Genomic DNA, 26390 nt, shown 5'->3' with positions numbered 1-26390 from the left:
TCAATATTCTGACCTTAGTTTGATTCCCCTCTGAGATGTAACAAATATTGTATTTCAGAAATGTATATCTACTCGGTACTTTTCAGCCTTCACACAACAATATATACACTCACCTAAAGGATTATTAGGACCACCATACTAATACTGTGTTTGACCCCCTTTCGCCTTCAGAACTGCCTTAATTCTACATGGCATTGATTCAACAAGGTGCTGAAAGCATTCTTTAGAAATGTTGGCCCATATTGATAGGATAACATCTTGCAGTTGATGGAGATTTGTGGGATGCACATCCAGGGCACGAAGCTCCCGTTCCACCACATCCCAAAGATGCTCTATTGGGTTGAGATCTGGTGACTGTGGGGCCATTTCAGTAAAGTGAACTCATTGTCATGTTCAAGAAACCAATTTGAAATGATTCAAGCTTTGTGACATGGTGCATTATCCTGCTGGAAGTAGCCATCAGAGGATGGGTACATGGTGGTCATAAAGGGATGGACATGGTCAGAAACAATGCTCAGGTAGGCCTGTCTCAACAGAAATCCAGACTCATCAGACCAGGCAACATTCTTCCAGTCTTCAACTGTCCAATTTTGGTGAGCTCGTGCAAATTGTAGCCTCTTTTTCCTATTTGTAGTGGAGATGAGTGGTACCCGGTGGGGTCTTCTGCTGTTGTAGCCCATCCGCCTCAAGGTTGTGCGTGTTGCGGCTTCACAAATGCTTTGCTGCATACCTCGGTTGTAACGAGTGGTTATTTCAGTCAAAGTTGCTCTTCTATCAGCTTGAATCAGTCGGCCCATTCTCCTCTGACCTCTAGCATCAACAAGGCATTTTCGCCCACAGGACTGCCGCATACTGGATGTTTTTCCCTTTTCACACCATTCTTTGTAAACCCTAGAAATGGTTGTGCGTGAAAATCCCAGTAACTGAGCAGATTGTGAAATACTCAGACCGGCCCGTCTAGCACCAACAACCATGCCACGCTCAAAATTGCTTAAATCACCTTTCTTTCCCATTCTGACATTCAGTTTGGAGTTCAGGAGATTGTCTTGACCAGGACCACACTCCTAAATGCATTGAAGCAACTGCCATGTTTTTGGTTGTTTAGATAATTGCATTAATGAGAAATTGAACAGGTGTTCCTAATAATCCTTTAGTTGAGTGTATATCCCCTCTGTAAAACCATGATTCTCATATATTTAGGAGAAGAATTGTTTTACGTGACCCTTACTGTTATTGTCATTGTTTTTCTTTGTACACAAAAGGCCTATTTCTCTCCAATGTTGTTCAGAAATCTGTCTAAATCTGTGTTAGTGAGCACTTCTCCTTTGCCGAGATAATCCATCCACCTCACAGGTGTGGCATATCAATGAGCTGATTAGACAGCATGATTATTTCACAGGTGTGCCTTAGGCTGGCCACAATTAAAGGCCACTCTAAAAGAGGATGTTTTTTTTGGTTGACAGTGAGGTCAGAAATCTCCAGTTCCCTGTGAATTAATTTTCTATGTGCAGATAGTTTCTTCGTATTCATGTGTAATTCTTCAGCGAGCCCAAAACAGGCAAGACAGACGGTGCTAGATACACATCGTTGAGGAACATATTTTTTGATTCGATTCGGCCTTGGAGAATTTTTGTCGGTAAGTAGTATGTGTAAACGACTATTGAACTCTTGTATTATTGAAGGAATGTTACATTAGAAACCTTGCCATTGTATAGGTGAAACGTGTTTTGCTGACTAGCAGTTACAACTGTTGCTAGCTCTGTTCACTAATTGATTTCCATATTGTAGCTGGTGGTTGCGGTCTATTATGTCTATTGTACATTACAATGTTATTTTTACGTTGGTAGGAATGTGCATTCACGTAGTTATCTGTGTAATACCTCCTAAATTGATATGGTAATATTTGCATATTGATTTATGTCCTTGTCTCTGTAACATTGCAGTTTTACAAAAAGAAAAGTAAAGAGGAAACAGGATTCCAGTAAAGTGCAAGAAAGGTCAAGTCTTGTGTGTTTCTTGGAAAACGTTTCAATGTTAACTGGCTGTCGAGCTTTGCACAAGATAATGCGCTGCAAGGGCAGCACAGGCATTGTTACCTCAGCTCCATGAAACCCAGGAAAAACCCTAGCTAAACCTAGTCAAAACCCTGGCATAACCCATGCATAACCAAAGTGCTCCCTATCTAACCTGACCTCCGGGGATTAATTCCAAATGACGAGCTAGCCTCATCTTTACAACACACACAACTCGCTGTATAGGGGCTGCCAGTCTTCCCCTAGTGGTTGACTCTGAAGACACGCATCAGCTAGGGACTTGGACGTATGTCTGATTTGATCTGGGATTTACCATGATGTTGCTAGGGGTTTAGTGTGTAAATATATGTTATGCGTTTGTGTGTACTGACTGCACTAAGGCATAACAGATTGCGTGTGTGTGCGTGTGTGCGTGTGTGAGTTCAGGTGTTCCAGACCGTCTCCCAGGTGTAACAGACGGTGTGCCGTGGAATTAGATCCGGCTAACGGGATGACCCTGGAGGATGAACGTTCACTGACCGACAAACCAGAGTCAATGTGCCACAGCTAGAGTGCTACAAAGCACAAACACACTCAGGATATTTGTTATACTTGAGCCGGTCATGTTATTATTTGATCGTGAGGAGAAATGTGCTCATGGTTCTCTACTGTGTAAAAGAGGCACTGGGCCACAAAATAGAGAGGGAAGTAATATAGACAAGCCAATATAGTAACCAGGCCTGACTAGCAGCTGGTAAATAAAGGCAATAAGTGAGAAATCATTTTGAAGTGGCCCTGAATTTCTTTGGAAGGTTCACTTTTTTATCACAAGTCAGGGAGCGAAATCTCATCTGAAACAGATGTATTGACTTGCAGACGCATCTCACACACACACACACACACACACACACACCTTTCCCTTTGTGTGAACCTTTGTGTGCGTGTAGATGTTGTGTGTGTGTGTGTATATGTGTGTGTGTGTGTAGATGTTGTGTGTGTGTGTATATGTGTGTGTGTGTGCGTGTAGATGTTGTGTGTGTGTGTGTGTGTGTGTGTGTGTGTGTGTGTGTAGCCTAAGCTCCCGGGCCCAGGGGCAATAATTGAGATAGTCGACAGTTTGCTGAAGTGGAAAATGACTTCTCTTCAACAGCTCAAGTGTTTCCTTACAGGAGGCTAGTTTCTCAAGACCAGCATCTGACTGTTATTCCCCTCAGGTCGTGTGTGTGTGAGAGTCTTCCATGCCGAGTGGTTGGTTCACAAGTTGTAGATGAATACCACAATACAGGCACGTCAAAGCTCTATGGTGGCCCCTGTGGTACATAAAGGTCCTCAGCCAATTAATTAGCGGTGTGACCTCACCTCACCACCTCAGCCCTGAACTCACCTCGATCTCGCTGAGCATGTGGAGATTAAATGACTTCAGGCAGATGTAACCGACAGCAACAGTAAGTAGCCTGTCTAAGGCTCTGTCTGCATTAATGTTGCATCTCCATATTCTGTTTGTTATTATTATTTAATCCCGTCATGTTCCAGTATGTCCAATCGCTTAGGCGCCACGAACACACCCCGAACCCAACCACATTACTTAGAGTCGCACCCCGAATGAATAAAACATCCTAATAATTTCTCTTAAGCATTTAAGTCATACATTATGGATGAGGCTTGGAAAAAGTGTGTTTGAAGAGGAGAGGGGAGGAGAAGAAGTGCGAGGGAGAGGGGGAGGCGAGGTGGGAGGGGGTCAAAGCGAGTGAGTGACTGTGCTCCTCTTCACGCTTATTTATTTACCAGGAATAATCAATGAAAGATTGCAGAGAAATAGCCGAGCAGCACTTAGAGACCTGAAGAGGAGAAGGAAGAATGTGCGCCCTGTTGCATCAGAAACAAATTCCATTTAGAACATAGAGATCTAATTCAGAATACAGAGATCTAATTCAGAATGCAGAGATCTAATTCAGAATGCAGAGATCTAATTCAGAATACAGAGATCTAATTCAGAATACAGAGATCTAATTCAGAATGCAGAGATCTAAGGTGGATTCTCCTCCATTCTTCCAGAGCTTCGTCTCCCCGCGAGGTCGGGCAACCTCCCAAACCACTCAGAGATCTGAGGAGACAGTGGAACGTAATTAAGATCCCTCTCGTTTCACTAATCAGGGTGTGATGAAGAAATGTGGAGACTCCTGAAATCAGACTTGACATGAGATGGAGAAGTTTTTTTTTCGTGATAATGTGTGTCAGTGTGATGTGTGTGTTGGTGTGTGTGTGTGTGTGTTGGTGTGCTTTCGGTTGCAGAGCCTTCTAATGCAACACCATTTAACCTGCTTTTCCTGCAGTCCTCAAAAATATTTGGGCTAATCAGACCGGCTCATGCTGGCAAAATGTCTGCTTTTAAACAAATGTACCTCGGCTCCATTCAGGGGGCTGGAGGGATGAGGACGGAGTGATGAGGACAGAGGGATGAGGACGGGGAGACGGTAATTGTTGTGGAGAGCAGACACAGCCATTACGGGAGGAGCTGGCGAGGCCAGATGTCTGTGTTCTCCGAGTCCCAGTCACTGAGAATCACGGCGCTTTCTCTCAGCGATGCCGTGTCAACTCACTGCCATCAATTAGAGCCACACTGCCAGAGGCTAACTTGCATACTACTGCACAGAGCCCCGAACCATCCCTCAACCCCGCCACTCGTCCCAACCTCAAAAATCCTCTTGAAGTGTGTTTGTGTGCGAGCTTTGTTTTACCCTTCCGCACTGTGACAGCCTGGGGTGTGGCGTCATCCAGGAGGTCTTTCATGCAAAGCATCACATGTCATTTCTTAGACTGTGTTGTTGACTAGCTTTGTGTTTTCTCAGTGAACAGGGGGAGGAGAGGTGTGTGTGTGTGGGGGGGGGGGGGGGGTGGGATTGGGGGATGATAGGGAATTTCATTAGAGGAAGGAGCATATTAACTTTTTTGCCAGCATTCTTTGCTAACTATATACCGGCCCAGTTTCCATTTGTTTTTGTACCATTATTAAAGAGAATGCACAATGAAAACTGCATTTATAATTCATGTAACATTTGAACTAAGGCAGATTATCATCACCAAAGTCTGAAAAATCCATATTATTGCTCTGTCTACTGAGCTGTAACTGAATATCCAATCACGTGAATGGAGTCAGAATAATTTTGTTTCTGTTTGAAATCTGTGAGGTTATATGAGCACATTTACTTGTTTTAACACATCCAATGTTTGCTTTGCACCTACTTAATTCTTAGTCCTAATTTGAATCCACAATATCTTTGGATTATGAATGGATAAAGATTTCAGGTATATAGACAGACTCGCCCAACCCCAAAGAGTGACATCTGAAGATCACGTTTAGAATATGAATACCCTGCTGCTATAAGAAAATAGGGTACCCTCAGTGTTGATTTGCTTAACCTTTTTATAAGGCAATCAGAACAAAGACACATTTTACCATGGAACCTCTGAACACAACAGTTGCCCCCAAAGCGTCGTCGTCATCGGACCAGAAACACAGAGGCCCCTGCTGAATGAGGGGAACAATTTCTTCAAGGTCACAGAGCGAGTGATGTAACTAAACAAAACGCTATCTGCAGTCCGCGGCGCTAACGTACTAGCCACCACACATCTGTTACAACCATGACTGCATGCATATAGGCCAACGTATCGTAATGACCGGAATACGGAGGCGGCGATGACCGCAGAGCGCTGAAAAATGTCATCCAAAACAAAATGGCAGAGGCACAGAATAAGGCGCAGGCAAGAACGCAGTCTGAAACACAAGCAGAGAGAGTCTAAGATGCACAGGCAGATGAGAAGCGGGGCAGAAATACAAAATGGGCAGTTGGGCAAACGTGGCTGGAGGGAGGCAGAACGGTCAACAATATCGGTAGGTCACGAATAGGGTGGGGAACTTACTTGGTAAGTAGCAGAACTAACAATACTTCACAAGGAACAATGGGGAACAAAAGGCACTATATAGGAATGCTAATGAGAAACAGGTGGCAGGTGAAACAGGTGTTCAGAATTCCGACAATTGTGATCTGGGACGAGAGCTGCGTTCAGGAGACAGAAGGTGTGTACTGGAGGAGGACCTTACATGTATATCCAGGAGTCATTTTGGCTTTGGTAAAATAATTACATCTGATGACTGGAAAACCAATAGAAATAAAAACAATGAGATCAATGTGATTTTTTTAATGAAATGAAACACAAACACTAAAATGACTGTTAAACGCAGTCCATACAGAAAACATCATGTATAAGTTTAAACCTTTTCTGGAGAACTTACGCACAGCCCTGTAAATGCAAGTCTTGGCATTAGGTTCTGCTCCTCTAGGGTAACTTATTGCCATTACATGATCGTGTATACGATACTACCACAATAACATACCTTCGATATTATTTATGCAATTCCCATGGCAATGAGCAGGGTACGCAGTACTGACCCCCCCCCCCACAAGGAACACTGAACAGAACAAGTGAAGGCAGGTGTGGTGGGTGGATGGGCACCCACATGCTAGTACACCCGTCAACATCCGACTGAGTGAGTTACCTCATGGTTGAACATACCGGTATACAATCTGACACGTGATAGGAGCAATCCTTCATCAGCTGATGCGTTGCTGACCAATTACCACCCAAGTTTCCTGGCTGAACTGGCGACACTAATTTAACTTTCAGAACACGCAAGACAGCGAGAAACGGAAATGTTTAAAAGCCAAAGAACATGTAACACAGGAGTGTGAAACCCCATTCGTTATTCCTCTTCAGAAAGCAGGCGTGGTTGTGGTCACAGATTACAAGCGCTACCATGTCTTTCTGCGTTGGTAATAGGCAACACTAATAAAAGTCTCTGTCGTTACACAGCTGAGAAACTGGTATAATTACCCCAGCTCACAAAACCCTCAGCGTGTTTCACAGAGGGCTGTGGCTTGTGAAGTTCAAGACTCACTGTCAGAGGTGAAACTTTGAAGGGCATCTGTTGAAAAAGTTGGGGAAAAAAATAAATTCAGATTCATTCAAATATATCAGCATCAAACGCGCACAGCACTGAGTGTGTTACTTTTGGCAAATACATTTTTATTTTTTACGTGTCAGAATGAAAAAAATAACTAACACAGCGATAATTTCAATCCTGTCCTCTTGTCCTCTTGTCCCTCCTCATCTTCGCCAACAGGGGCAACATTCATTCAGGGAGGATGCTGGTGACGCTGCTGTGTTTTTCTGCTTAGCAACCTGGTTGGATCAGCTGGTGGATGCCAAAACCATGACCTTTGCCCTTGGTCAGGGTGAATGGGATCCAGAATGGGAACGCCTGTTTGCGTCCCGACAAGGCTGTAGATTTCCAAAATGTGTTTGACGCATTCTTCTTTTTCCGGTAATTTCCACAGGATACACAAGAAAGACTGCACAGGGAAATCCTTACTTGCAGGTTCCCTTGACAATGCTAGAAATCTAAAAATGAGCACAATGAATTGATAACAAGTCATACAAAATGGATGTGTGTGTCTGTGTGTTTCTAAGATATGTCAGTGCCTGGTACTTCCATTGCCTGGTGGCCGGTGATGAAGACAGCTATATTTTTCCGAGGCAGCTGTTGACTTTGACGTCGCTCGTGCATCTTGTTACGACGTCCCTACATCACCCGAACCATCATGAGGCCACAACAGTGAGAAATGTTATGGGAGTTCAAGGGAAAGTTTGCCTTCTGTTTACAGGAAGTGCTCGTGTTACACTGAAAACACCATTTGAGTGATGAATAGTCCACTTCATGTGCACTGATTTATGAATACATTAATTACTCACACAACTCAAAGTGCATTGTGAATTCACAAAGCCAAGGCCGCCGACAACAAATGATGTTTGATGAGTGACGTGATGATCCACTGATTCCTTTTTTGAATACTTGCTACAAAAAGTCACCTGACATTTCCGTTCACTCCTGAGGACAAAGTGTTTTTGACCCGCTGCTCATCTGAATGTTTGACTATCTTGAGGAACGATTGGGCTTTTTAAAAACATAACTCTTATAATCTCAACCCAGTACGGCCTCTTTAGGTAAATTCCCATCGGGGGTTAATCTTTGTCACTGTGCTTCAGTATGATACAAGGCAGTATTTGACCGGGTGTCTGTAGAAGCACTTAGTGACAACTGCTGATATAAAAAGGTTTTTACAATATTTCCATAGTATGCAACCCAGGTTTATGTTCGGGCTGTCCTCTTTGTGTCCCTCTCTTTCATGCTTCTCTCCTTCCAGTGTGTGTCTGCTTTGGACAGATGTCTCGGGTTGCCAGACCTGCGGCAGTGATTCCCTCCGTAAGACCTCTCTCGCCCCCTTCTCTCTCCCACAACATCCACTGTGAAACACTAAACCTTTAATCACACTCTCGAGGACCATCCTGCCGAGGCAGAGCCGAGCACGGAGGCAGCTAGGAAAGGAAGAGCTGGTATTGATTCCTTTTCATTCACATGGTGTCGGGCAGGTTGGTGAGTGGACGAGACTGTCATCCCTTAGCCTGGGAAATATGTATGCCCAGGACACACACACACACACACACACACACACACACACACTCAGCCTGGAACCTGGAACTGTCAGGAGTGATTCACACCAAGTAAGCCACTATCTTCTCTAGGTGCAGTGATCTGTCCCAGTTAGCCCAATAAAACCTGTCTCTTATTTCTTGTTTTCGATGTGATTTTCTTCCTCAATAGCCCCCTGAACACCCAACAGAAGAGGATAATTCTATTTCAAACTAAAAGTTTCCTGCCAGGTCGTATGTGGGAGTGTATCTATCTAACCCACTTCCCCTGAGTCCCCCCTACCCCTACGGTGTTGTGTGTGTTGTGTGTGTGTGTGTGTGTGTGTGTGTGTGTGTGTGTGTGTGTGTGTGTGTGTGCGTGTGCGTGCGCGTGTGTGTCAAAGTGCATGTGTGCCTTTGTGTCTTGTCTAACATTCCTGCGAAGCACTTCTAATGGTTTGCAATGATGAGACATTATCATCAACCCCACAACAGATGCTAAGCCCTTTCTCTCTTCCTTCCACTCTCTCTCCCCCTGCTTCTCCCCCTCTTTTCGCTCTATATCTATCTCTCTCTGTCTCCCTTTCTATCTCTCCCTTGCCTCCCCCCCCCCCTCCACACACGCTGTTTTCACTCTCTACCTGTTCAGCTTCTTATTTTAAACCCGTTTCTACTCATCCCATAGTGTACAGTAAATCTGCCATGACTTTGAGAAGTTTAATGAAATCCACCGCCGTCTGTTCTACTCCACATCCACCCAGCTCCCCCCACCGCAGCCAGCAGCTACGCCAGCTCACCCATGAAGAGCTGTTAGCCGGGGTTAAATGAATGAAGGTAATCAAGATGGAGGCCATTAATCCACAAGAGCCATGCTGAAACAAAACCACATCTCTCCTCCTTTAACACTTGACTTCTTTTCATCTTTTCCCGTTCTTGAAGTTTACCCGTTTCATCTTTGCGTCCCCTCTGTTCCATCTCTCTCTCGCTGTGGGTCAACTCCAGCCAGGAGGAGAAGATTGAGATGTGGTTATCAAGCATCTCTTAAGTCCCTCTGCTGGTTGTGAGGTTTCATCTTGTAGCTGCTTTCTGTCCCACATCCCGCTGTGGTATCAGTCCGGTTAAAATCGGGTTTCTGTTGGATATGACCCGACGAAAAGCCACGGGAGTAGCCACCGTTTGTTAGGATTGTGAGGATATCATATTTTCTCCAAGTTTGTGTTAATTACTGGAATCGTGCCTCTTAATTCCGCTCACAGCTTTCCTGTGATCTCTAGGAATGGGGAGAAGTAAGCCCTTTTAATTGCCTTCCAGATGACTTTTAAATAACCCTGGGTGATGAAAGAATATTCAGGAGGTGCCAACTCCATAGTGTTAGACATAACATTGTATATCCACAGAACAGTGCTTTCCGAGTAAATAACATTGACATTCGTCAGGACGTTGCGCATTGACAAACAATACCAATGAGTGAAGTCTTGTTGATGTTGGGTAGGAGGAGGGAAGGCCAGTGTCGGTGGAGACCCTACTCAAGTTTCTTGGCAAGCAGCCAGTATGCGCCCCAGAACACGTTAGAACCAAAAAACGATTTCTTTGAAGATGTCAGTGACTCCATTGTTTAGTTCCCTTCATGTTAAGATTTATTTTGGGGGATTTGAACCAGAAACCTCACACACACTGAAGCGCGGATAATACCCCCAAGCAGATGAAGCGCTCATAAAAAAGCATCACAATGTTTTTTAGTAAAATATTTTTCAATACATGGACTTGAAAAGCATTTCACGAAAATCCCACTTGGGAAATAGCAGGGCGATGTACCAAAGCTCATCCAACTGACACTGAAAAGCATTCTGACATCAGTGGAGCATCTGCCCAGTCAAAAGCGGTAGTCAAAGAGTTGCTCAAGCCTGCTTTGGTGGAGAGGGGACTCCACCCAGAGAGAGAAACTGATGAATAGGTCTCTTCCTCTGATGTGCAACCGAAATTCACATAGATATAACAAAAGAAAAAATTGGAGCAACAGAAGTAAGACCATGAGGAGAGTTCAGAGGAACAGAGGTCAGATTGTGACGAGTGGTTTGAGCAACAAAGATTACAGTGTAAGTACAGGGAACAAGAAGAACATGAAATCAAACAACACGACTTGGGCCATGCGCACGCCCTTTGATTAAAAGTATTAGAACTGGAAGAACCATGAATCCTAAATCCTCAACCGGGTTCGAACTTGGTCGGGCCAACATGGCCTTTCAATTACAAGGAGGCGGACATCTTTCAAAATCTTATTCAGAGGCTTGCCGCATCCCTCCTGCAAAATGTTTTTGTTGGAAAAGCTTACGCAAGAGTTTACGCCACTTCATTGGCTAGTCAGAGATCAGATTAGGAGATGGTTAATGCTGATATGCTTCAGGTTTCCTAGTTGGTTTCAGATGTTTATAAACTCTATAAATTGCAATAGACAGTGTTGTAAAGTCACATTGAATTCCCAAGAGAACAAGAAGGCATTAATGATTTTTGGCATTGTACTCAAGTGGTGAAAACCCTTAAACCCACTCATACTAGTTTAGCAGCTCAATTGCTTTTCACGTAAATATTGCTATGTGCTGTTTGTGGTTAGTTATAAGGGAACACAGGAGTTCCTGAAAGGAAAAGTGAAGAAGAAAAAGGCATGTGGGCCCTGGGACGCCCTCCATCTTTCTTTGTCAGCGACTCTCTCTCTCACACAAGGGAGCCAGCTGTTCCCAAAATGGCATCTCCTCAGGATGGCATCTTCCGGAATGACTGTCCCCTCTCCTTCAGTCTTTGTTTTTATATCTTTTTTTCACTCCATCTCCCCCTCTGGCTCTGATGCAAAGTCCTAGCTAAGCTGGTCTCCAGTCCGGAGGAGCACTCATCCCCGGCCAAGTTCACACTCCCGGAATGATCAGAGTGACAGCAGTGTTTTTCCGCCCATCTGCAGGGAGTCATTTTACCCCCCCACCCCTCCTGCCCCCCCTGCTGTTTGGTGACGGACTGGGATTCTAAATATGCAACTAGCAAACACACGGAGGCATTTGAACTACTCTGTTTGAACTCTGTTTTAATGTAACATTTAAATCGTATCCAATCGTTACAAACGTTATGTTCATCAACACTCAGGACAACAGACAGCACCTTTTACACACAGCAAAGCTACCCATGTCCACTGGCACGGAACGGCACTTTGTTGCCGTCTTTGCTTTGGTCTTGGGCAGGCCTGGAATCTGAAGGTACAGTCTGCCCTTCCTATCTGAGGCTTTCCAGGCACGCCACCAGTGGCAGGTCCGTCATCCACCTCCCCATATCTAATAGTAATGGGGACAGGCTGGGGACACACAGAGATACATGCATAATTAAGGCCTGTACCCTGTGCAGTGAAGCCAGCCTGTGTTCTCTGAGCAACACATTGACATGCTGATGTTACACAGAGGGACAAAAAGAGTTCTGCTCGGCGGTCCCCGTGAGGGGACACATTTTCGGTTCCTGGTGAAATCCTGTTCGGTTCCATGCGGGAGGGACAGTGAACAAAAAAAAAAAAACACATTCTGAAACTTTGTTGCTGAGGGTTTCTGTATTAACGATATGTCACGAACACAGAGATGTGGCAATGCCCATAACTCTTCCATTTATAAACACATGATCTGAACTCTCAGCTTGTGTCCAGTGCAGAACACAGCAGCCATTCTAGGCATTTCCTGTTTGTATGTCTCGCTCCAACTTTCCCCATGTGTATAATCTGAACACACATATTTGTTTATTCACATATGCAGTGTGCTTGTATCCCTGTCTCAGAGATGATGTATCTCTTCCAAGAAGATGGGAATTTCATCTCGCCCGATTCAGACCCCTCCTTTCTGACTGTTAGGGATGGCGGACGTGTCACCTCTGCTGTGCTCTCTGTTCTCTCCGCTCCTCTTTGCTTCAGGCTTGATCCTTATTGTTTCTGACGCACGTCAATGTCCCCTTTGAGCCCCATCTGTTCTTTAACTTTGGAGTCGTAAAAATCAATAGACACTGCTCAGGGCAAAGACTGGCTTTTCTACCCTCCCTGACCCCCTGGGCCAAGTGGTTGGACGGATGGATGGGAGGAAGCAGCAGGGGTGGGGATGTGGTTAAGACTTTCCTCCATCTCAGGGGTGCTGGAAGCTGTCACGCCAGTTGGGGGGGGTGGGGGGGGGGGCTTCGAGACATGGTTCTAGGTGCCTCCTTTATCGGGAGTCCCCCTTTTAAGGCCTAGGTTGACAAACGGATGCCGTTCAAACGCCTAGTTTGGAGCATTCAACTGAATGTCTGTCTGTTTCCTCAACAGACCAACGCTTGGAGAATTTTCTTTCCTCGTTATTAAAAGACCTATCGAGTAACGCAGAGGTGAAGAAAAACACACTGAAGATGTTCCATTTAGAAAGAGGAAGAAAGACGGACAGAGAGACAGACAGACAGGCAGCCTGACTGGATCCTCAGAACAGGCCTAGAACTCCTTACATTATTTCTTCCTGGATCTTCAGAACAAGCTTAGAACACTTTAGATTATTACTTCCTGGAACTCCTTACATTATTTCTTCCTGGATCTTCAGAACAAGCTTAGAACACTTTAGATTATTACTTCCTGGATCCTCAGAACAAGCCTAGAACATCTTAGATTATTACTTCCTGGATCCTCAGAACAGGCCTAGAACATCTCAGATTATTACTTCCTGGACCCTCAGAACAGGCCTAGAACATCTTAGATTATTACTTCCTGGATCCTCAGAACAGGCCTAGAACATCTTAAATAATTACTTCCTGGATCCTCAGAACAGGCCTAGAACATCTTAGATTATTCCTTCCAGCTCCCCCTCCAAGGAGCAACAAAACTCTCGTTATTCTCTCTTTGTGCATTTCTCACTTTCTCTCCCTTTCCACCTCTCTGTGTATCCTTCTCTCCCAGCATTCCTCTTGCGTCCGGCGCTCTATCACCTTTTCTTCATCGATCAGTCTCGATTTCTTTCAATCACTATCTCCCTTTCCATGTGTATGTTTTACCCACACCCTCTTTCTGCCTGATCTGTCTCCTAAAACACAGATTAAAAAGCCCTTGTCTCTTCTGCTTGAACCTTCACATTCAACCAAATGTGCCAGCGGCCTAAGGAACCTCAAACAAATATTTTTATAGTCTCAACGATGTGAAAACGAGAAGAGCATTTAAGAGATGGCAATAAACAGCAGACTGCTGTGTAAAGATGTCGTAAACCGCATCTAAGAGCTTGTTTACATTATGGTAAATTTATTCAAGATGAGTCTATCCAGTGTTTTATTTGCTCTCTCGCCCTAATTCACCAGCTCAGTTGCCATGAATCTGAACACATATACATTATATTATATTTGTGGGGCATAAGATAGAAAATAACTTAAATGGAAAACCCCAGATTTCTAAACAATTTGAAAAATCTACTTAAAACAGAGATACAGCATGACACCAGGGCCCCTGCCACATTCGTGAACACCTCCCACATCCGGGGCCCTTCCCACTGCCCCGGACACCTCCCATATCCGGGGCCCTTCCCACTGCCATGGACACCTCCCAAATCCGGGGCCCTTCCCACTGCCCCGGACACCTCCCATATCCGGGGCCCTTCCCACTGTCATGGACTCCTCCCACATCCGGGGCCCTTCCCACTGCCATGGACACCTCCCACATCCGGGGCCCTTCCCACTGCCATGGACACCTCCCACATCCGGGGCCCTTCCCACTGCCATGGACACCTCCCACATCCGGGGCCCTTCCCACTGCCATGGACTCCTCCCACATCCGGGGCCCTTACCACTGCCATGGACACCTCCCACATCCGGGGCCCTTCCCACTGCCATGGACACCTCCCACATCCGGGGCCCTTCCCACTGCCATGGACACCTCCCACATCCGGGGCCCTTCCCACTGCCATGGACACCTCCCACATCCGGGGCCCTTCCCACTGCCATGGACACCTCCCACATCCGTGGATACCTCCACACACAGAACTCTGTGTCTCTGGTTGTAGTTAGAAGTATACACGTTTTAACGTTGTGTATTCAACCCTCCCTCATTTACCAATAATTGTTCTATCCTTGAGCTGATATTCCGTAGCCACAAACTGCTCAATAAAACCCCAAAGCCGGGCCATGGTACGGGATCATAAATCCGCGCCACAACAAATATACATTACTGTTCCTCTCTGAAAATATACATTACTGTTTCTCTCTGAAAATATACATTACTGTTTCTCTCTGAAAATATACATTACTGTTCCTCTCTGAAAATTTACATTTCTGTTTCTCTCTGAAAATATACATTTCTGTTTCTCTCTGAAAATATACATTACTGTTCCTCTCTGAAGTTCAATAGCGAGCAGAGTAAAAAATAAATAAAAAAATAAAAAGAAACGCACCGTGTTGCATTTTCATTGCAGGGGAAAACATATGCTGAGTGATAACGGCGCTCTCCTGTCGCATGTGTTGTACGGCGATGAAGACTGACATGAGCCGAGTAATGAGGCAAGACAGGAGTGAACTTCTCCAGGCCCGGCAGAGACAGACGCTCTCTAATGTCTTTAATGCTCAGCTCACACAGATCCCCTCCGCTGCGTCTCCACGGGCTTCTCTGCCCTCGGTTTGAAACACGCGGGCACACACGCATACACAGACACTAATTCCAACGCCCGCACACGCACGCACGCGCATGTGCACAGCGTGTCGTCAGGCTCCCAAGCCCACTGTTTGAGACACGCTCTTTCTCTCTCCCTCTCTCTCTCTCTCTCCCCCTTTCTCTCTCTCCCCCTCTCCCCCTCTCTATTTACCCGGCTCTTGGTATTTGTGTTTAACTTTTCCTCCAAGCCGTCGTCGGTTGGAGGTGGTTTCCCGGGCGCTGCTTCATTAAACTCCCCCCAGTACCCCCACCCCCCAGACCGGCTCGCTGCGGTGTCTCTGTAGTGTTAGCACAGATGCTACCAACCAATTAGAGCAACAGCCACATGGATATATGCCACTGAAAAGACTGTGTGATTGGAGAGAGTGGAGAGAAGGGAGACAGAAAGAAGAGAGCGAGGCATAGAGGAGGGATGTAGAGAAAGAAGAGAGAGAAAGGCAGAGAGGAAGGGTAAAACAGAGTGTTGCTGAAACAGAGGCAGAGAACGACTGAAGGAAAAACGGAAAGAAAGACATGTTTGTGCGTCCTGCGCTGGGAGAGTTCCAGCCGCGGGTGGTGCTGATTAAAAATTCATCGGCCCAAGCCTTTTAAGATTTCTGAGAGTTAAGTATCAATTTAGAGGGCCTTCAGATCTGCTTTACTGCCTTTTCAAAGGCTCAGCGCCTGAAGGTGCAGAGGGAGGATGAGACAGTGGGAGGACACTGATGGAGAGACAAGATCTGGAGAGATGCGGCCGGTGAGTGAAAGAGTCAAAGACAGGGAAATGGTATGTACAGGAAGAGACGAGAATGAAAGACAGAGTGGGCCACGTGGTGAGAACAAGACAGAGAGAGAGAGAGAGAGAGAGAGGGAAAGTGATAGAGATGGACACATGACTGTAAGTTACTCAGCATAAGAGTGTCTGCTAAACGACTGAAATGTAAATGTTATGTAAATGTGGACGGTGGCGGTGGGCGTAGATCAAACGATAGAGGTTCTAGTCATCTGCAGTTTTAAGGATTTAAAATAATACCATCATGATACTCATCTGCAGGACTCATCCTGTTTTGCTACCGCACATAAACACACACACACACACACACACCCACACAGAGAACGAGGGGGTCGTTTTGGCGGACAGACAGTCACACACACACACACACACACACACAGTCAGTCATATCTGACGTGCGCTGCCTGCTACCTCTGTGAACTCAGACGAGCACGCCAGAAAGTGCACTTCAAAGGCCTTGTTTATGCCGCCTGCCGAAGCCGTGTCAGTGTCGGTGACAGCGGAGTGGTTTGAAGCTCACACGGCTTTAAAGGGAGGGGCTCTGTTGGTGCCGAGGTGGAGAAGTTAAAGATCTGATAACTGCGCTCGCAGAAAGTGGAAAGTTTGGGGAGTAAAAAAAATAACAACCAGGGATGCTGCTTGCGTGCTGCCGTGAAGGCCCGGGGCTCTCTGACAGGAATGGCAGCTGGATCAATTCGGAAAAGGGAATTCTTACAAATTCCTGCCACAGGCTTCCACAACTCCGTTTCCACCTGAAGGGGCTTCCACATGTCTAGTCTACCCGACTACTCCTCTTTTCTTTATCGTTCACCTCCTATACAACCTCTCCTTCCCTCTCTCTGTTGCTCTAAAGTTTTTTCTCCCCTTCATTTATCTCCCTCTCTCTCTCCCCCCTTTTCCTCTCTCTCTCCCCCTCGTTTCTCTCCTCATCTGTATCCCCCTCTCCTCCTTCTGTCTCTAATGAGGGACTATAGGGGAAAGCACTCGCTCAATTAAATGTAGAAACTTGGCAGAGTGGAGCGAGATGGTACCAGATTCCTGTTTTTCCACTGCACAACACGAGAATGAGCCAGGCTATAGATTTCATACTGGAATGTGTGTGTGTGTGTGAATAAGCACATGTGTGTTTGTGCATTTATGTGTGCCCCATATTAAGTGGGAATCTGGCATATCGAAAGCTCAAACCCTTGCAGGTGTGCAGTTCTTTGCTTCTGAGAACGTGCGCGTGTTAGGAATGCAACGCAGCTTTTCAGAGATCCTGCAGATTATATTGGACTGATTAATGTTTAGACATTTGGGTTGGACTCTGGGAAGGGAGAGAACAAAAACAGACTGAGAGACTACCAAGGGGAGCACACAGACACGTACGTGGAAGAAGGAGAGAAAGAGAGGAAGGGGAGGTGTTCAGTTGGAGGTGGAGAGAGGATGATGGTGGATAAGAAAGAAAGGTAAACACGGGTGAGTCGGAGGAGGAAAAACAGAAAGAGGGATAGTAAGAAAATCTAGGGAGAAAACAGACAGAGTGAGGTAAAGAAAGAAGTAGAGCGGGAAAGAGAAAGGTAGAGAGAAAGGATTGAAAAAGAGGGGGAGGATGAGATCGGTAGAAAGAGGTAGTGAGAGACTTGGTAAGAGGTAAAGAGAGATTGAGATAGAGATAGAAATTGAGGTAGAGAGATTGAGGTAGAGAGAGAGCCAATGGGAGCATGGAAGGTTAGTCAGTCTTTTATATTCATAATGAGAGACAAGCCTCCCAGCTGTTGTGTAGAGCTCTGTAGTAACCTGGGGCCTCATTTGTTAAGCATGCGTAGAAATATTTCTTACGTGGAGGTTTGGAATAGTCCCACGAACAGTTCAAGGTGCGATTTATCGAACATTCGTACGAGCGGCGTACGCACACTAGATGTTCCTTGATAAATCTCACCTGTTCTTAGTCTATAAGCTTGTGCACAACCACAAGTATTTGCATAGGAAACGCCCCATATTATCTAAATTAATTGAATCACCACCAATACAAAGGGAGCTAAGTAGAACTAGAAATTGGTAATGAAAATGGAGCCAGAAAAGAAAGGAAATCCCCCCCAAAGTTTTTGGTGTCGGAGGTTGAGTGCAACCAAAACATTTTATTCGGAACACTTAGCGGGGCTTTGACCACCAAAGAAATTAATATATGGGAAGAGGTAGCGATTGCGATTAACGCAGCATCTTCTCATCTACTCGCTCGATGATTTAAAATCAAGTGCGAAAAAGGCCGTAGCTGTACACAGGCGGGACATCGCAGCAACTGGAGTTGGACAAGGTGAGACACGCGTATCTCCCCTAAAATTAAGAATTGCAGCAATTGTCGGAGAAACATCACTATCAGGGGGAGACAGTGACCTAGTCGCAGGTCCTGCCGTGTCTCCTTTACAGTCTACTCGTGGTCAGGTTGAATGTAAATAAATTAATAATAAGATTTTCAACAGTGTTGTTCATCTTGTGGTCACCACTTTATTCGACATATCAGGGAATTACAATCTGCTCTGAGGCCGTTATCGAATCATTCAATAACAGTTGCAGTGAGTGGAGACAGTGCCGGAGTCATCCCGGGAGAGGCCAGTCTTCCCCCCCCGCGACCCACAGTGAGGCACCACGCTTCCGCGCCACATCAAGCCGTGATCCAAGGGTCCTGACAGAATCAGGAATTATCAACTCCACCCAAGAAATAAACGAACAATTTACTGGCATCTGCACTGCACTCAATAACATCAATCAATCCCTACAGCAAATGGTTAACTGTGCCAGTCAAATGTTCAACAAATGAGCTAAAGGCATGTGGGCTGTTCTTATTTTGGGGGGGTACTTACTCGAAAACGTTGAATAATCTCCATCCTCCTTTGAACTGCAAAGGCATTTTGGATGTTGGAGAGGTGGTGCGTCTGGCAACGGTTCGTCAGGTTGGTCTTCCTGAACAAGGGGGATGCCATGCTTGATGGCCATGTTACAGAGTACCCAACAGGCCATGTTACGGAGTACCCAACAGGCCATGTTATGGAGTACCCAACAGGCCATGTTACGGAGTACCCAACAGGCCATGTTATGGAGTACCCAACAGGCCATGTTATGGAGTACCCAACAGGCCATGTTATGGAGTACCCAACAGGCCATGTTATGGAGTACGCAACAGGCCATGTTATGGAGTACGCAACAGGCCATGTTATGGAGTACACAACAGGTCATGTTATGGAGTACGCAACAGGCCATGTTATGGAGTACGCAAAAGGCCATGTTATGGAGTACGCAACAGGCCATCACTATGTAGCAAGTCTACCCAGGTCTGGAGAGGGACAGCGGGTCTAAACCCAACACCACAGACTGGAGAGGGACAAAGGGTCTAAACCCAACACCACAGACTGGGGAGAGACAGCGGGTCTAAACCCAACATCACAGACTGGGGAGGGACAGAGGGTCTAAAACCAACACCACAGACTGGAAAGGGACAGAGGGTCTAAACCCAACACCACAGACTGGGGAGAGACAGCGGGTCAAAACCCAACACCACAGACTGGGGAGAGACAGCGGGTCAAAACCCAACACCACAGACTGGAGAGGGACAGAGGGTCTAAACCCAACACCACAGACTGGGGAGAGACAGCGGGTCAAAACCCAACACCACAGACTGGGGAGGGACAGAGGGTCTAAAACCAACACCACAGACTGGGGAGAGAGAAATAATGAGTGAGAGAGGAAGGCAGGAGCAGTATTGGAAAAGATTGAAAAATAGATTCACACAAAGAAAGAGCCAGACAGACAGGCAGTGGCCTGTGGTTCAGGACCCATCTGTTACTGTATCTCTGTGAATGTCTGGGGAACTCTAGAGTGGGCAGAAGGAGACTCTGTCCTTCTCTAATGTGTTGGGTTTGGACCTCAGGGAGTGAGCTAGGGCAGAATAATCTCCTCCCTCACCTCACTGTTTTCTTAGCCGGGTTACCCCTAGTCCTCCTGGTTACCCCTAGTCCTCCTGGTTACCCCTAGTCCTCCTGGTTACCCCTAGTCCTCCGGGTTACCCCTAGTCCTCCTAGTTACCCCTAGTCGTGCTGGTTACCCCTAGTCGTGCTGGTTACCCCTAGTCGTGCTGGTTACCCCTAGTCCTCCTGGTTACCCCTAGTCGTGCTGGTTACCCTGAGTCTCTCTGGTTAACCAGGTTTTCCTAGTTCTCCCTTCTCTTCCTGGTTCCCCCTAGTCTTCCTGGTTACTCCTTATCTCCCTATTTACCCCTAGACTCCCAAGTTACCCCTCATCTCCCTGGTAAATCTCACCCTTCACTCGCTGGTACCAAATAATAATGCTAACCCATATTTGTTAAACTCTAAAAGAATCCACTTATTCATATGTTCCATTAAAAGCAAACGTAGCCAAAGCAGATCGTTGAGGCTTTGTTAGAACCAAAACAAAAAATGAAACTGCATAGCTTTCATATTCAACAGACTTCTGGAGTCTGCTTGAAGCTGCCATACATAAGAATAGAACAAACCCAAAACAGTAATACGGAATGTGTGTTTCCTTTGTTTGGCATTAAGGGTGTTGTCTCCAACTTCCTCTCTATTACTGAGACTCAGGGTTGGTAACATCATCCTCTCTCCCCTGCCAGTGTAAGAACAAGACATAGGCAGGTGGTGTAGTTCCAAACACGGAGCGCGTAGGTCTAATCGAAAGGACAGGCAGAACTCATGGTCAGAAACAGTCAAGGCAAATAACAGAACGGCAGATCAGGTGAAAGTACAGGCAAGGATGAGACTAAATATCATAGGTAGGAAAGAACTGATGTCATCCCTTCTACCCTGCCAGGCTAAGGTTCCTAACATCATCCCCTCTCTCCTGCCAGGCTGAGGTTCCCAACACCATCCCCTCTCCCCTGCCGGTTGGAGGTTGGTAACATCATCCCCTTTTGCCTGCCAGACGGAGGTTGTGAACATCATCCAACTTCTTCTGCCAGGCTGAGGTTGCTAACATCATCCCCTCTCTCCTCCCAGGCTGAGGTTGGTAACAATTACTGCACTATTGGAATGTGTGTGCGTGTTGACGTTTGTGTGTTTGTGTTGGACAGTGTGTGTGTGCGTGTGTGCTGGAGTGTGTGTCAGTATGCACGTATGCAACCATGGTGTGTGTCAGTATGTGTTGTGGCTGTAATCCATGCTGTCCCAGGCTACGATCACTGGTTTGATGTTTGGAAAAGAAAGACCCTGCAGGAAGACAGAGAGACCCTGCAGGAAGACAAAGAAAGAGACCCTGCAGGAAGACAAAGAAAGAGACCCTGCAGGAAGACAAAGAAAGAGACCCTGCAGGAAGACAGAGAAAGAGACCCTGCAGTAAGACAGAGAGAGACCCTGCAGTAAGACAGAGAGAAACCCTGCAGTAAGACAGAGAGAGACTCTGCAGTAAGACAGAGAACAAATAAAAACAGAGAGGCTGATAGAGTGGCAAAGAGAGAGACAGAGATACACGACACAGATATAGATAGAGAGGTTTCTGGCCGATGATCCGACAACAGCCTGGGTGTTGGGGGTTAATCACAGTTTCATTGTGTTGGGCCTCTCCATCCATCCCCAGGGTGGTGAGAAGGACAGGCTTTCCTCACAGACTGGAGCCAGATTACACTGCTGTGGGCTCCTCTTGGATTTGTGGGCATAAATTGTGCGATTCAACCCTCATGTGTGTTTCGTTTGTTCCAAGGGTGAATCCGCGCACGCGCGCGCACACACAAAACACATACATACACAAACACACACACACGCACACACATTTTGATCCCCACATTTATTGGGTGTGTTTGTATCGGTGCAGTGTTTTCACAGTCTCTGGAATAAGCACAGCAGGTGTCAGAAGTGTATCAGATGAAGTGCCTCTGGGTCACACCCTTCCCTCCTCAGCACCCTAAGCCTTTTCCCACTGAGGGGGAGATGAATACCCCATCCAAGGACACCACATGGAAATCACACTCATCCTCAGGGAAGAGAGAAATCCCACAGAACGCCAGTCAGTGGAGCAGAACCACCAACTGAGCCAATAGGATTAAACCTGTTACGTGACCTTCACAGTTTACTGTTTGGAGAAGAGCTTCATTTGATTGAGAACGTTCCCGGGCAAACACACGCAGGACCAAGATGCTCGGCACAGCAGGATACAGAGGGGAGGACAGCTCATGATGAATTACTGGAATGGAGGTAATGGAATGGTATGGAAACCATGGAAACTGTGTATGTGATGTCTTTGATAACATTCCACTCATTCCATCCCCATTACTATGATTCCGTCACAACCAATTAAGGTGCTATCAACGGGTTCTGTCCAAACCAGGATTGTAACTACATTTGGGTAAAAAAAGTTGTATTAAATACACACATTTTCACGACGAAAAAATATAATAATTATGGGTCAACATCAAAATATCACTCTCAGGGTTGGTCGAAGCTCACAATGTTTGTATTCCTAATCTGACAGAAGTCCATTGTGTGTGACTCCGAGAACGAGTGGAATCATAAGTGGGTTGCCAGGTTCCTTGACATTCCCCCAGATGTGCCTCCCGGATTTGTGTGGCTAAAGAGATTGGGCCTCATGAGCTAATGTGACTCAAAAAAGGTTTGATATTACTCAAATAATAATAATGAATAAAAGTCATTAGTAGGATCCTGTAGTAAAGGATTGATACTGCTCAAATTGGACTAACGTGACATTTGAACTGGACTAACATGACACATGGACTGGAATACATGTGACATGTAAACTGGACTAACACGTGACATGTGAACTGGACTAACATGGGACATGTGAAGAGGACTAACATGTGACATGAAAACTGGATTAACATGTGAACTGGACTGACATGGACAGAATGAACAGGACTTGATCAGCCTCTCAGCCCATAACCAATGTTAACCAGCCAGACTTAATATTGCATCTGCCAAATTAACATCCTACCTGACTTAGAAAGAAATATAAATAACTAGTGTGTGTAGGATGTGACCTGCAAAAATTAACATTAAAAGCCAGACTTGCACATGAGGCACAAAAAATAACTAAATAAATGTTTGTGACAACCCTGCCACAACCCTTCTCAGACTCTCCGTCATAACAAGACAACCAGCCAATTCACTGCTGGACGAAGTCCTTTAGGCTGAGATAACAAGCCAGTAAGTCACTGGGTCTCTTTGGAATCAGCTGACTGTCTAGTGATATGGAAATAGACAACACTTAGGATCACCACACCCTATTATAGAAAAACCCATCAGAGCACCTTTAAGTGGAGCATCACAATATCTATCAATTGAAACAGCTTTTGCATTAACAACATTGATATACAATCGTCAATATTATTATTTATTTTAATGGGAGACCTTGCACACGGATGAGTATTGTGATGTTTTAGGCCTTGCCAATCATTTAAAAGCCAGAATTTGAACAAGTTTTGGTGTGAAACCTCAAAGACCCTCCCCGGTCACCAAAGACATCATACAGATGTTGCAAGTCCTCTGACGTTTCATGAAACAGTTGGATGTTTTTAGGGTGTTTGTATGGCATTTTAATTATCTTACAACAGTGTTTTTTAATACTGTACTGTGACCTTTTATTGTCCCCAGAACAACTACACCTGTGTAACGATCATGCTGTGAAATCAGCTTCTTCACGTCACACCTGTCAGGTGGATTGATTATCTTGGTGAAATAGACATGCTCTGGAAACACTGTGTGAACAAATGTGTTCACGGAAAGTACGAATAATTAAACTAATTTGGAAAACAAATTAGTGCCTGTGGAAGACATTTTATGACCCATGGTCTGGTGATCCCATCCTCTTCCAGGTGAATAATCTCATTTAAAGCTATCTGGGGTAAAATGAATCAGTTGACCACAATAATAATTTCATATTTTGCTTTTATAATTAGGAATGGTGGATAGTGTCAAAAGGAAAATGTGTTGATTATTTATTAGTGTGTAGCAAATTTATGAACATCATAGAGTTATTTTATAGGTAACCTATTTGGAGCTTTCTTCACACAATACAAGAGAGCCGAAATAAACATGGGTTGGAAATCTTGTTTGAGAGAAAGTTTCCATTTCAAATTACACAAGACTTCTGGCAGGGCAGTTTTTTATAGGGCATGAAACATTATCATCAGTTACCACCCGCAGAGAATTAAGTACATTTTGATCTGGAAGTTCTCCACATTGAGTGTCAGTATGAATGGGAGTAAGGTACCAGGAAGGAGAGACGAAGCAAGAAAGGGAAGGAGTTGGAGGTTTGGAGGGAGTGGGGGATGAGAATACGCCTCGGGCACACTGATTAAACGGTGGGATGAAGGCAATGAAATCTCAGGTCTGACCCAGCAGGGACACGCCTGTGGCTAGACAGGTCTCTGTGTGCCTGTGTGCCTGTGTGTGTGTGTGTGGTGTTTATGCGTATTTGTACCAGTACATGCGAGTGTGCGCGTGTGCGTGTTTTTATGCCGGCATCCATCCAACCGTCTATGTGTGTGTGTGTTTGTGTGGAGACAGGACACTACTGACCACGGAGGACTCAGAGCTGTCAGGAGTGTTTAGCCTGGATCCAGTTTCAGATTTTCCTGAGAGACTCCTGCTCTCTCCCCAGGCCAGGGCCTAAAGACAACACACCTGGACTGTTTCCAATAGCACTACACTCCCTAGAGTGTGCATTTTAGTAGGTAGAACTTTAGACCAGGGGGGATTGTCTAGAACGTTACTTTAGACCACAGGCCATTGTCTAGAACGTTACTTTAGACCACAGTCCATTGTCTAGAACGTTACTTTAGACCAGAGACCTTTGTCTAGAACTTTACTCTAGACCAGAGACCTTTGTCTAGAAAGTTACTTTAGACCAGAGACCTTGGTCTAGAACGTTACTTTTGACCACGGGTGATTGTCTATGATGTTACTAACAGGGGCCATGTGAACATGTCATTATTTTTTAAATCTCATAATCACCTCAAATCAACTACACATTTAATTTGATTTGTCGCTGAGTAAATTTGGCCATAAAAGAAAAGAACACATAAGATTGTGATGTAAAACACTAATTACATTTCCGTCATTGTTTGCAGCTAGTCAGATTTTGTCTCAGTCGGGACTCGGGTCTGCACCAGATGTGAACTCTCAGGTCGTCTTGGGAACATGGATGCTGTGGTTGGGATGGCAACCACTGGCACAGACTCAGGCAGTGTTGACCTCAGTAGTACCAGCAGCCCACAACACTGAGTGAATTCTCACTGCTGTGTCTCTCACCCTTGTAACAAGGAAGACAATTATCATATCAGAATAGTCCAGGGAATAATGAAAAATACTTTTGCACGATTGCCATAGCCAGTGTCAATCAAATGTTGTTTTTACTTTGCTACTTTTCAGCTCTTCTCCCCATTTTCTGATTAATTGCAGCAACTCCAAGCAGACTCCAGACAATTGATGTTGAGACATGCATCCTCCAAAGCGGAGGTTTTCCCACGCTGGAGGGAATGCCTCGTCTGGCCTTCAACCGCGATTGAGCCGCCACATATTGCTGGAGCGCAGCAAGACAAGCCATACTCAATTACCAGCCGCTCAAACCCGGACAGTGCAGCCAAATGTCTCACACTCTGCAGGAGCCCTGGGCTAATCTGTGAGCTTGATTGGAACCTGTTCTCGCAATGACATGGGGAGGCAGGGGACTATACACTGCGCTGCACATGTCCACTGTGGTAAACAGTCATTTATATACCAGTTCTATTGAAGAAATGCATAGAAATGCAGAGAAATAGTCAAACCTATTTGGAGGTTGAAGTAGCCCCAAGAGTTAATCATGTTTGTATTTCCCTCACTAGCCACACGGCATCAATTATCTAGCAGATAATTGATGCCGTGTGTGGTCCTAGGGTAACTGCATTGCAAATTTAACACCATCAGAGTTAAAATTAACACTTGCCAAGGGTTTATATGGGAACCACCATGAAAGTGTTAAATTATGAATTAGTGAAAATTATTAACACCACAATTGATGTCAACCCTAAGTCGGTGTTCATTATTAGAGACACTCATGGAGTAACTGGTCAACAGTACACCAGTGATCAGTTAACAACTAATGTAGAGTATGCTACTAATACAGGGTACATGGTCCATTGAGATCCAAGTTAAAATGTACACTATTAAAATATAAAAAGTATGATCTGTTAGTGTAACCATCCCACCACCTACAGTGGGGAGAACAAGTATTTGATACACTGCTGATTTTGCAGGTTTTCCCACTTACAAAGCATGTGGAAGTCTGTAGTTTGTATCATAGGTACTCTTCAGCTGTGAGTGACGGAATCAAAAAACTAAAATCCCGAAAATCACATTATATGATTTTTAAGTAATTAATTTGCATTTTATTGCATGACATAAGT

General features: G+C 45.3%; 1 long non-coding RNA gene across 1 annotated transcript; it reads left to right on the top strand.

Annotated features, from left to right (window-relative positions):
- Window positions 1-1469: 1469 nt before the first annotated feature.
- On the top strand, window positions 1470-2889 carry LOC109615707. Its single transcript, XR_002196680.2, has 3 exons — window positions 1470-1636; window positions 1944-1997; window positions 2460-2889. It is a non-coding gene; the product is annotated as an uncharacterized LOC109615707 (long non-coding RNA).
- Window positions 2890-26390: the final 23501 nt, after the last annotated feature.

The sequence above is a fragment of the Esox lucius genome, chromosome 4 (genome assembly GCF_011004845.1).
Source record: "Esox lucius isolate fEsoLuc1 chromosome 4, fEsoLuc1.pri, whole genome shotgun sequence".
Classification (NCBI taxonomy): domain Eukaryota; kingdom Metazoa; phylum Chordata; class Actinopteri; order Esociformes; family Esocidae; genus Esox; species Esox lucius.
This window is presented reverse-complemented; position numbering and strand designations above follow the sequence as displayed.